This window comes from Thamnophis sirtalis, unplaced genomic scaffold (genome assembly GCF_051295495.1).
Source record: "Thamnophis sirtalis isolate CommonGarterSnake01/CBP01778 unplaced genomic scaffold, rThaSir2_p1.2 scaffold_11, whole genome shotgun sequence".
In the NCBI taxonomy this organism is placed as follows: domain Eukaryota; kingdom Metazoa; phylum Chordata; class Lepidosauria; order Squamata; family Natricidae; genus Thamnophis; species Thamnophis sirtalis.
In genome coordinates, this window is record NW_028261391.1 from 22,086,271 (window position 1) to 22,099,057 (window position 12,787).

A 12,787-nucleotide genomic window follows, 5' to 3' on the forward strand; every position below is an offset into this window, starting at 1 on the left:
TTCATTCCTAGCATCCCTCAGAAGAGACTTTCACCTGCTAATAGCTCTCCTGGGTTTTAATCAGAGTTGAATTAAAAGGTAAGCCTGCTACTGGCACTTTATTTGTGTTCCTGCCACAGAGGCTTCAACCATAACATCCTGCCATGGAACAACAAAGAGGGCTGATCTTCCGTAACAGATGGTCTTAACAAAGAGGAATCACTGTTGTCTCACCTCTCAGAGATTAACCTTTGTGGATTTTCAATATCTTTTCTACAGTAACAACATCCCCACAGCTGAGGGATAGGCAGTGGGTGACTATGGTAACGTTGTGCTGTGGGAAGGGAGGGATAGTGGTGGATGGCACCTGAGCTGTATGTGTTTCTGTTCATTGCACATCTCAGGTGGAATCCAAACAGCCCAGGGACACTGCTATTTCTCTAGTTATAAATAACTAAATACTCTATGTTATTTAGTTATAATATAGTTACAGTATATAACTATACAGTATATATTGCATATTGTGGGAAATTCCATGGCCCCTTTATAAGAGGTGGCACTGACATGATTGGAAATAGGCTTATCCCTTTCACCTTCCATTATCCTTTTCTTTCATTTTCGTTCTGCATTTCTTCCACCCACATTTTCAGATTGTCCTTTGCCGATAAGATATGTTTCGCTGATGTGCATCTGTCCAGAAAGACTTTGTTATCTATTCAAATTTTTCAAAACACAGGAATGTAGAAAACTTTACATTTGAGTTAAAAAAAATATATATCCAGCCACCCAGCTGTCTGAAATGGCAAAAGGTTTTAAATTAACCATCTATTCATGCATATGCGTTGTATGCTACAAATGATAACCAGGTCACTGGTCTACCATTCAAAGCTTTATATGGCAGCTCAAACAAAGTAGAATTTTGGACCTATAATTTTCTGTAGTGAGAATCAGGACCCAAGAAAATATCAGGTTGGAGAAAACTAAGCTAAAATATCACAAGACTTGTGTTTTTTTCTTTTTTCTTTTAATGTTAACTAGAGATTTTTCTGAATAATATTTGGGAGCTTTGTTTGCTCAGTGTGTCCTCATGTGAAAGTTACAAAGTTTTGTTGCTGTTGATTAACAGAAACCCTGAAAAGTTTATTTGCTACAATTGTACAAGGGCCATCAGAACACTCAAAAGGTAGCCTTGTATTATTTTGGGGGTGATCATATCCTGACTCGATTCTGTTAGTTAAGTGATAAAAAGAACTTTGCTTTTATTATCCTCGAGAAAACCCAACAATGGCTAATGGTGTTTGTGACTTTCTTTTCCTCAGAATAGGACTAAATTAGCAGAAGAGTTAGAACGGTTCAAAGGGATGAGTCCTTTAGGTGTAAAGTGTTAGTTGAGTTCCATTCCTTTATTAAATTGTTATAAATTAATTATTAAAATACCCATGGCATTTATCTTTTACAGCAGGGGTGGAATTCAAAAATTGCAGCAATGGGTTTGCAGTCCCATTGCTGGGTGGGCATGATCATGGTGGGTGTGGCCTAGTTGGCCTCCTGCCACGGCGGCGGCGGGGGGGGGATTTTTTACCCTCCCCAGGCTCTGGCGGTTTTCCTCAAGCCTCTGGGAGGGCAAAATTGCTTCCCATGGGCTCCGGAGGCCCTCTGGAAGCTGGAAACAGGCCCGTTTCTGGACTTCCAGAACCTCTGATAGGCCCATTTTCCCCGCTTCCTGAGCTTCTGTGGGGCCCTGCACTTACATGGCATGATGAACAGATTCCTATGAGAGGTGGGGTGGGAGGTGTGGGGTAGGCGTGGCCAGCCAGGGGTGGCATTTGGGGGTTCGTTGAACTGGGCAGAATCCTAGCTAGAGAATCTCCCGAACCCATGCAAACCCCCAAGCACCTCACCCCTGCTTTACAGTGGAAAGGATGAATTGTAAAGAATAATGTGAATATTTTACAAGGATGATCTGTGTCCGATTTCATAGAAGTCATAGAAGTCACCCCGGAGACTTTAATTACATGATCTTTGCCTATAGCAATTCTTTGTTCAGTCCATTTGTAAAGCATTTTCTGTAATCCTTTAGCTAGTGCAGAGGCATCTGTCCCCACCAATCTTTCTCCAGTGGCTTTGATTAATAAACTAACCACAAGCATGTACACACACACATATGCACACATACTTTGAATCAAAACAGGATGGAAAGCTGATTCTATTTACAAGAGCAAAAGACTGGAAAAGGACAGACACTCAGATTAAACTACTTGTAATTATGTATAAATTAAAGTTAACATTTAGAAACTAATATAATAAATTATGCTCTGCAAGAGGTATAAATGAATGAGGGACAAAAATATTTAAAGAAAATAAAAGTTGGAATATGTGAGGAAGGAGGAGGTGGGAAAAGAAAGGAATGAAAACAGGATAAACAGTCTAAGGAGGATTAATCAAATCAATATACATAGAAAATTAACCTTTCCAGTGTGAATTCATCTGCTGCCCTTTGAATTCTAATTATCCATGAATTGGAGATCGTGATTGTATAAGGTATAAAGCATTTTAAAACTGTAAGCTGTATTTAATGATTTGAAGAAAATGATGCTGTTAGAAAAGGTCCCAGTTGTAAAACTCATGTAGTTCAATTGCTGTTCAATTATGAGATAAAGTCTTGTGATACATTCCATTTCCCATCAATGCAACGATGGTGGAGGATACAATTATTCAGTTATCCATTTTAGACTTATACAGAAGTCTCACCTTATTAGAGAATTGGGGAGCATTCAAACAAATCTCCGTTTGGTTGACAGAAATTGATAAAACAAAATAAAAGCATATGGATGTGTTGTGCTCAAATAATCCTCCTATGTCATAGACATCTCTTTATGGTGCTGAATGGTCATGCCAAACAGATAGCATAATAACAGCAGAGCAAGACCTCTGGAAGATTCAGTGGCAGAACATATACAGTATTTCGAGAACATAACAGCTAGTTTAAATCCCTGGTACATCCAGTTGGAACAACCAAATTAGCCTAGGACTGAGATATTGAGGAGATTAGATAGTATTGTATTAACTAAGAAATAAGGCAACTTCCTATGTTACCAACTGCTCATTGTCTTTTATTGGCTTTGGGGGCAATAAAAGACAATAAGTTTCCTTAATGCTTTAAGGAAACCTAGAACAGGGTTAATGTATATGGCCTGCAAAATCTTTGTAATAAATAAAACCAAGGTAAAAGTTTCATTTTTTTTCTTCACACATTCAAAAAGTGATATCTAAATAAAACATATTTTCCTCTTTGAATAAAATAATCTATTTAACCTTTCCTGTTTTATCTTCCCTGCTATTGAAATGTGTATTTCTATTTGCACCTAGTAATCTTTGTGAACTGTCACCATTTTTATTTACAAAATTTATTGTATTCTTTCAAATTCTTTGACCTTACTTAAAAAAGGGAAGGACAAATTTTTCCCCACACTTTTTTCCTTCAAAGTACTAAACTTTTTTTTTAAAAAAAGTTATTGATGTTAATTCTGTGATGTCATCCTATTATACACAGCACTGCAAAAACGTATTCATGTAGCTAGATTCATGCATCATATTACAACATATTGTTACTTATTTGATTTTGGTTTATTATGACATATAGACCCACCCACAATAGTTTATAAGTTTGTTTATGATTTATGATTGCCAAAATTATGGCTGAAAACGATGGATAAACATCTGCATAAACATTGAAAACAAATAATTGTTAGTTGGGAGGAAATGGATCAAATCAACAGCAACCTGGGAGAATGATAATGCAGAAGAAACCTGAAAATTATTTGCATAAAGAAGCTCTTTTTAGAGAAAATTATTCCAGCTGAAAATAAAAAAGTAATTGATCTTAGCTGGAAATAATATTATGCATGTCATTTTCTTTGAGAGTTCATTAGCAGCCGTGATGCATGACAGTGCTAAAAAATATCTCTGAAGCATTTTGTATTGTTTATTTGTTTATTGCATTTATCTTCTGCCTTTCCTCCGTATAGTTTCCCTATTTTTTCCCTTTATTCTCACAGCAATTTCAGGGCCTTAGAGAGATTTACAATTATCTCCTTAGTCCTATCTAGTCCAATTTTCTAACATTTGTTTTAAAGAAGTTGTTAATGTTTTTACTTCTGATAGAAGAGAATATATCTAGTCAGAGTTGAGATGTTGGATTTTTGAAGATCTGAGTTTGATTGTTTTCTTGGAGACATTTCCTTATCAGGCTAAGTAACATCCTTAGTGTGAGACTGTGTGTCTCTCTGTGGGTGTGGGTGTATTACCTTGCCCTGTCAGTCTTGGTGAGGGGGGGAGGGGGGTTCCTCCTTGTCAGTTTCTTGATTTTGTTTCTTTCCTGTTCATATGTCTCCTATTAATCTATGTCAGCGTTTCTCAACCTTGTCAACTTGAAGATGTCTGGACTTCAACTCCCAGAATTCCCCAGCCAGCATTCACTGGCTGGGGAATTCTAGGAGTTGAAGTCCAGACAGCTTCAAGTTGACAAGGTTGAGAAACACTGATCTATGTTTTGCCAGCTGGAGGGAATATGTTCTAAAGTGTTATTTCCTTCCTAGGCATCTGATTGTATCTTTTGAATAGGTTGTAAATGTTTTACCTCAAACTGTTTCCTTCTCTAGGTATGGATTTGCATTCATTGATACCATTTGCAGTAAAATTTCAATTCAACAGACAAATCTTTGATTTTACAGACATAATCTGTTATCTCTGGAAGTGAAGTCTGAACGCAAATGTTGACTGTCAGAACTGAACTCCTCTAAACAGAGTTCCATTAAACCAAGGGTTTCTATAGACCCGTGATAGCGAACCTATGAAATGCGTGCCAGAGGTGACAAACAGTCTTCTCTGTGGGCACGCATGGCGTTGCCAGCTGCTCTTCGAGTTTCTGGTGCCGAAAAGGGTCACCCTCACTACTATATACACTAATTTAGGTGATAATCCAGGATATGGAATAATGAAATTAGCCCTGCAGGGTGAAAGATATCTGTTAACAACAGTTCATTTACTACAAGTTAAATATTACTCAAATGTAAAATGCAAAATCCTATTTTGGTTCCAGAAGTCTGGAGCGAAGGCCAAAAAGGATATTTAAACTAGTGGGTAAAGTGTTTGGGGAGACTGTCAGATAACCAGAACATTTCAATCTCTCCAGTGTTGTCACTACTTCTCATAAGCAGCAGGGGGGAAAGAGTGGCAGAGTTCCAACCAATAGCAGAGACCTTAAGACAGATGAATATGTACCACTTGACAGAAGGAGAAGTTCAAAATACTGGGAAGAACTACTGCTTGTGTTAAACCTGAGAGGGTATTTCTCTCAATGTGTGCACATTCTAACACCATGCCTTCATTCTACTAACATCTATGAAGAAAAAGTCTCCAAAAAAATGTATGCCATAGGAAGCAACATGGAATAAAACATGTGATATATAGCAGTTTTAAAACTGAAGGTCTTTGCAGGGCTGACCTGTCATAAATTGATAACTCAGACTACTTGCCCTGAAGTAATTTGCATACACATTTCATCAAGTCACCTCTAAACTGCTGAAACAGCACTGTTTACTTTCTGTGGCAAAACTATATACAACTGAGAAAGTTCAGGATGACAGCCTAGAAGAGGTACTAAATATTGCAAAATGTCATTCTGTTCTGTCTACCTTTTCTTGAGATCTACTTAGAAGGGAAAAAAAGCAAAAGTCCAAATAAAATGTTGATATACTGTCTAGAAAAGCACAGCAGAAGCAAATTGATACCTTGAGTATCCCATCAATTGGAGATCCGTATTATGCTAAAACATGAATAAGCTACCACTGCTTTGGCTGTAATCACAAACTAAGCTAAAACCAAACAAATGACACAAAGTATTTGGTCAATTAAATCACTGAATATTATAATAGATATTGGAGAAAGGTCTCTTTTTCTATCCAGAAGGATTCAGTTCCCTTAAATCCATTCAGTCGCCTCCTTTCTTAAATGTATAAAGTGGATGCATTTTTCTTACTATATTGAGAAAGTCAGTTAAAATTTAGCTTTTCTATAGAACTTTCCATTAGTGTTAAATATTTATTACATTATATTAGAATTGAGCATGATCACATTTATGAGATCAGCATAAAGCCACTTATGTTTTTTTTCCATGTTTATGTTTTATGTTGGTTTTGTACAATGTTGCCAGCCTATGTGAAGTTGGCAGTGCATAAATATGATAAATAAATACAAATAAATAAGCGCCAACAAATGTAAGCATTGTTTTTGTCAAATTTGTACATTGTTGAGAGCCTGTGTGGACTTGGCAGTATATAAATATGATAAAGAAATACAAATAAACAAGTGCCAACCAACTTATGCAATACACATAACATCTATTTTAGCTACCCTTCTGAAAGAAATGGTGGAATTGGAAAATAACACATCCTTTGATTAAATTTGGGGGCACTCTTGGGAGCTGAATATTCTTCAGAAGCAAGATTTGGATTCATATCTGCTTGTTTCTCAGACCACTCAATAAAATGCTAAAAATATGATTATATCATTTAGTCAATGATATAGGTGATTTGCTTCCATTTGTCATCTATTCAGTTGCCAAAATGATAAACCAGAAAGAAAATATGGCTTAGAGACCCAAGGGAACCAAACTATTTACTATCTCATTGCTGAATTGTAGAATTTAGATCTAAATCTCTTAATGCTATCAGAATACATATTGTGCTTATGCAGGAAATATGAAAAAAGAAGAAGTTAAGAGCAAGGCTAGGACTGATTTTCACACAATAGTGCATTCTATGCATTCTAATAAGCAGAGAGCAAATTAATGAACATTATCTGTAGAAATTTGATTGTGATCTCTTAAGTTTCCTACAAAACTTACCCTATAAGGAAACACAGGATATATCACCAATAGCTTAAAGGGATAATATATTACAGATTAAGTGGAGAAAGCCAGCATGTCAGGGATCAGATTAATCATTGCTTGTTTTTAAAGGTCTTATCTGAAAGACTTTCAATCATGTGAAACATAAGGTTATTTGCTTAAAAAGAGCTTGATGGGGTACAGGAGGTCAGTTGACAGTTTACAAATATACAGAATTGTTTCAAACTGACATTTCAGATATCAAGTAGGTCATACCTGAAGGATTTCATTTCACAGAGCTGGAAGACTCTACAGATTCTCAAGAAATGGCTAGCACAACTTCTGTTTGATATATTTTAAATGTGCAATGTAAATAAGTTTTATTAGATATACATTCTCTTTCTACTTTTAAAAGCATCCAAAACAGTTTATGATATTTCTTTAAAAAGTACAAAGTTTAGAATGTAACAATAAAAAATGTGAAATTAGATATAAATGAGCAATAGAAACCTTGGGGAAACAGACATTTGCTATCTTTCCAAATATCTGGGACACTGGGGCTAAACATAATAGGAAGAACATTTCATAGTTTGATTTTCATGAAAAAGAAGATCCTCCTCCACAGACAACTAGAGCACCTCCGGAAGAAGAGGGCATATTCAAAGGGCCATCCCCTGCTGATTTAAATTAGTGCACAGATTCATACTCGATGGGAAGAGATCCTTCAATTAGGCCCTAAACCATTTAGGGGTTTAAAGATAAGCATCGACACCTAAAATTCTGCCTGTCATCAGGCTACTCCTAGGACTGTGGGAAAAATGATGGTTGCAAAATTGATTTTTGACACATCCCTCCCAAACACACACACACACACACACACACAAACAGGGGATATGTCAAAAAATCAATATGGCAATTACAACCATGTGATCAAAATGTAATTGATAATATGCATGTAATGATCAGACATGGGACATTCCATTCTATACCCTACCATGAGCATCTCTGCATTTGTGGAGCAGCAGAGGTAGAAGGCCTGGCTCACTTCCTGTTTGATTGTTGCTTGTATAAGGGGGTGAGAGACAGGTACCTTGGTCTATATACCAAATTAATGAACCATTGGGATCCCCATATGAAAATAACTTACTTTATGCATGGCCAGAACCTGAAAATAAAGTACCTAAGCACAGCACTTAAAGAAAATGGTTCGGTTGAGATCTGAATAAGTGGGACTGATTGGAGTAGATTGTAAGGGTAACACCGAAATATAATTTTGTCATTTTATTCTATTTAACATCTTTATGTATTAAATTATATTGTATCTTATCCTGTAATGATTGTATTTTACTCTACTCTTATTTTAAATTGTTTGCATAGGATTTTATTGATGATATCTGTTTCAAATATTCCCATTTTCTCAGGAAAATGAATAGCCACAGCAGTGGATGAAGTGCTGTTAGCAAGATGATCAAGAAACCTTTTCCATAAGGAACTTAAGATAAATGAGGGCCAAACTAAGCATACTTAGCTGACATGATTTCTGTAATGTAGTTATTTTTTTCTTTTAATATATTTGGTTTATTTATTTACTCATTCAATTTGTATAGCCGCCATCTCAATTCAGTGAATCTTCATGAAAAAAAAATCATTGGGACTCTTGCTTTTTTGGCTGCAAGTGACTAAAAAGAGCTTGACAGATACTTTTGAAGAATAAGTAAATCCCCATAAAGTAGGCTACAATAGTCAGAATAGGAAAACAATTACTAAGTCAAACTAAGTTAAATATTTACAACTGGTACAGTAGCAATTAATTACATTCCTCATCATAATCCCTGTGTTTGACTCCTATGTCAGTTGAACATCAAAGAGTTTATGAATATCTTCTTTTGAGGAAAGACAGCTCAGTCCAAAACAAGTTTCACCCCAATCTTTGATTCCAGTTTTCTCTTTACCAACAGGACTCTATCTTGACTTAATTTAATTTTAGCTTGTTTCCTTAATCAACTAATTATCAGAATCAGGCAATATTCAAAGGTGATGACTTCTCCTTAGGTTTAGATTGCAAGAACCTGTGGAACTGGCCCAAAATGTGAATGACAGCTCCAGTGGTTTTGTATAAATATTAAACAGCATAGTAAGAATACCAGAAAGAAGTTGACATGTGATTCATTAATTATAGAAAGGCCTTTGATTCTATTGATCAATTTGTGGAATTGCTTAGAAGTCTTAGAGAACTGGGAATAACAGAACAGAATATAAAACCTATATACAGGTCAGGAAGCCATTATTCAGGTAGAACATAGGCAAACATATTTTCTGGGAAAGGAATTCAATAAAACTATATATTCTTCTCTAATTTATTTGTAGGACTATCTCTCCCCCTGAGGATATCTCCCCCTCCCACCGTCAGATAGAATGGGTGGGCTTTTAAATGTTGTTTTCTGGTGGGTCTCTGGATACACACCTCTTCAATGAATGCCTCAAACCTTTGGAATAGTCTCCATCCTGAAATTTGGAGGCATTACAGTAAACATCGGCTAATCAGGGAATCACAAGTCTGGTCTTGCCATAAGTAATCTGCCAGGGGAAAAAAGGACTGGAAAAAAAACCCCAGGTGATGACTCTAATCTTTCTAAATACCTTGTCTGCATCCTCAAGATCTACAAACTGAAAAAAAATCCATATGAATAGGATAAATGGTTACCAAGGTTACCTCTCAGTCGCAAAGCAATCCACTCTGTGTCTTTGACCTTCAGACATGAATACTACTGCTTATTAACCTTTTAATCATATCATCCATCACACTTGGTCACCAAATGATGGACTGAACTAGAAAAACTTGAATATTTTGCTATAAGTGAGAAATGGGGTGGGGGTGGGGAATCTGATAGTCATGCCGTCTAAGATAAAATAAAAAAAATTAATTTATCTGAAGGGTTTTTAGCCTCCCTTTTTCTGTATGTGTCTTTATTGTGTATGTGTCTTCGTACATATATATTCAAGATGTTAAGCAAATATAGAGGTTCAAGTATAGGAAGGGAGGAATTCTATCACAATAAAATCAAAACTATAATAACTGCTTAAAAAGAGTGTAAAAATAGCAGACATTTTAAAAGGTAGGAATTTTAAAGATTGGTAAATTGAAAAGGCAAATAATGAAGCCACAACAAATTTGCCTTTGCAATATGTTGGAATTACTATCAGAGAAACTCGTTACAATACTCTGAATACATGCTTTGAGGACAATCATGTGGGATACATGAAATGCACAAAGATATTGTTAGAAGCATTTTATATTAGCTGAATCATACTACGACTTCTAAGTTTGCATTAAATATAAGGATGCAACTATGTAATCATGGCACTGATATGGCGATGCCTTCACAGTTTGCTACTCTTTCTTTTAAGAAGGGCTAGCCTAGATATTGTTATTGTAATTAAAGAGTAAACTGTGTATTTCCTATGTATTTGGGATTGATGTATGATTAGATGTGCATATATGTGAAAGAGAAAGAATGTGTGTGCCTTTTTGAGTTACGACTGCCTGGCATCATGAAATGGCACTTCAGTGAAGTATTTGACAAAGTAGATCATGGCTACTTTGATCATAAATACCATAGCTTGGTAAGATAGAACAATGTGGGATAGACAGTATCATCACCAGGTGGATTCTCAATTGAATGACAATGGCACTCAGCATGTAGTCCTTAATGGAACTATATCTACATGGCATGAAACATGCATTGGGGTACCTCAAGGTTCTGTGTAAGGCCCAGAACAATATTTTCATAAATGATCTAGATGTGGGAAAAGAAGGGGAACTCATTAAATTTGGAGATGACACCAAGCTAAACAGAATAGTTAACACTTCAGAAAATAAATTCAAGATTCATAAAGATCTTGATAAGCTTAATCACTGGACGCTATCCTAACAATGCAATCCAGTGGTGAGAAAAGTAAGATCCTACACTTAGGCAAGAAAACACAGGTATGGAATAGATGATATCTGGCTCAACAATAGTAATTGTGAGAGGGTCCTATGGACCAGAGGTGGGTTCCTACCAGTTTGGACCAGTTCAATTGAACTGGTAATGGACCCCAGTTTCTGGGTCAATGGCATGTTTCTGCACATGCGCAGAATAGTTTTCAATAAACTGTGCATGTGCAGCACCCTCTCTCAGCGAATCAGTAGTAAACCAGTTAGGAACCCACCACTGCTATGGATCATCACTTAAGTATGAGCCAGCAGTGTGCAGCAGCTGCCAAAAAAGCCAATGCAGTTCCAGGATGCATCAACAGAGTAATAATATCAAGATCATGTAAAGTGATAGTGCCACTTTACACTGCAGTGGTGAGACCACACTTGGAACACTGTGTCCAGTTCTGAACATTGTGATACAAAAGAGATGCTGAGACCTTAGAAAGAGTACAGAGAAGAGCAGCAAAGTTGATAAAGGTTCTAGAGGCTAAACTGCACAATGAACAGCAAAGGGAACTACATACGTTTAGCTTAACGAAGTGAAAACTTAGAAGAGACATGATAGCCATTTTCCAGTACTAGAGTGGCTCTCATAGAAAAGAGAATGAAGACAATCAGTGGAAATGACTTGCCTCCAGAAATTGTGGGTTCTCTGTCACTGGAGGTTTTCAAAAAGAGATTGGACAGCCATTTGCCTGAAATGGTATAAGGTCTCTTGCTCAATTAGGTGGTTGGACTAGAAATGCTCCAAGGTCACTTCCACCCCTGTTATTCTATGTTTTGTATTTTATATCATAAAATAGCTAAACAGATTCTTTAAAGGCACTTGTAAACAAATAAATACCTCTATTTTTCAAGTATTTGTACACAAAAATATCCCTGATTTGTCTTTAGCTGTTTCTGTTATGAATCTAGGATCCAACTTTTCATGGATCTTATTTGAGTTATTTTCTCTATTCTATGCCCTGAAGGATAATGCCAAAGAGTGCTAAAAGCCTTTCAATAAAGTAGGTAATTAAGCAGACATTACTTAAAGCAAGCAGATATATTAGTTCATTTATCAAGAGATAAAGATTAAAAACCTTGAGAGTGATATCTGTTTCATCAAAGAAACTGTGTTAAAGGAGAAAATAGAAGGAACATATTCTCAATATTTCTTTCTAATTATGGAGGTTTGTTTTTCAGGAAAAAATGTTCACACAATGCTGGAGTTTGTCTTACAGAGAAAAATCTGAGTTTACACACTAAACTAAACTACAATGTGATTTGATGACCATTGTGGTTTATGGCACAACATTTTTAGCTCTGCTAATTGTGGCTTATTCTGCAAACTGTGCTTAGGTAAATAATGGCACAGAATAACATATGAATGAAATCAATGTGTTAGCAAAGACTCAGTAGAAAGCAAATGTCATGGAAGTTATCAAAAATGCAAAAGTCTCTCGGCTCATCTGAAGGTTTTAAAGTTGAATGTGACTGAAGGGCAAAATAATAATGCAGGATATAATCATATTAATTGCATTTAATGAATGGAATTGAATTACAATGACATTGAATTAAAATTAAATTAAAACACATCCTAGACCTACCTGTTTCTTTGTCCTGGACATGTCCATATATATGACAGCAGCTTCTGGCATGTCACTCAAAAACGAAGTGTGTCCTTTGGACCAAGAATAATTGCATACTTTTTGATTTATGTAATGAATAATTGCTCACACAAGTCAATCTGATGGATACCTGTAATTTTTATAGCCCTGTTCCAAACTGCCCTAAGGTTTGGCAGTGCACATCTGCAATCAAATGCCAGTTTTGCTTGAAGACAGAAGCAAGAAAATCCAGTGTAAAATTTTGAAACAGAGATTATGTAATTAATTGGATAAGTCTTCCTGAAGGCAAGGAAGATTTTTCTCTCTCAGTTTACAGCCTTTACATTTTGG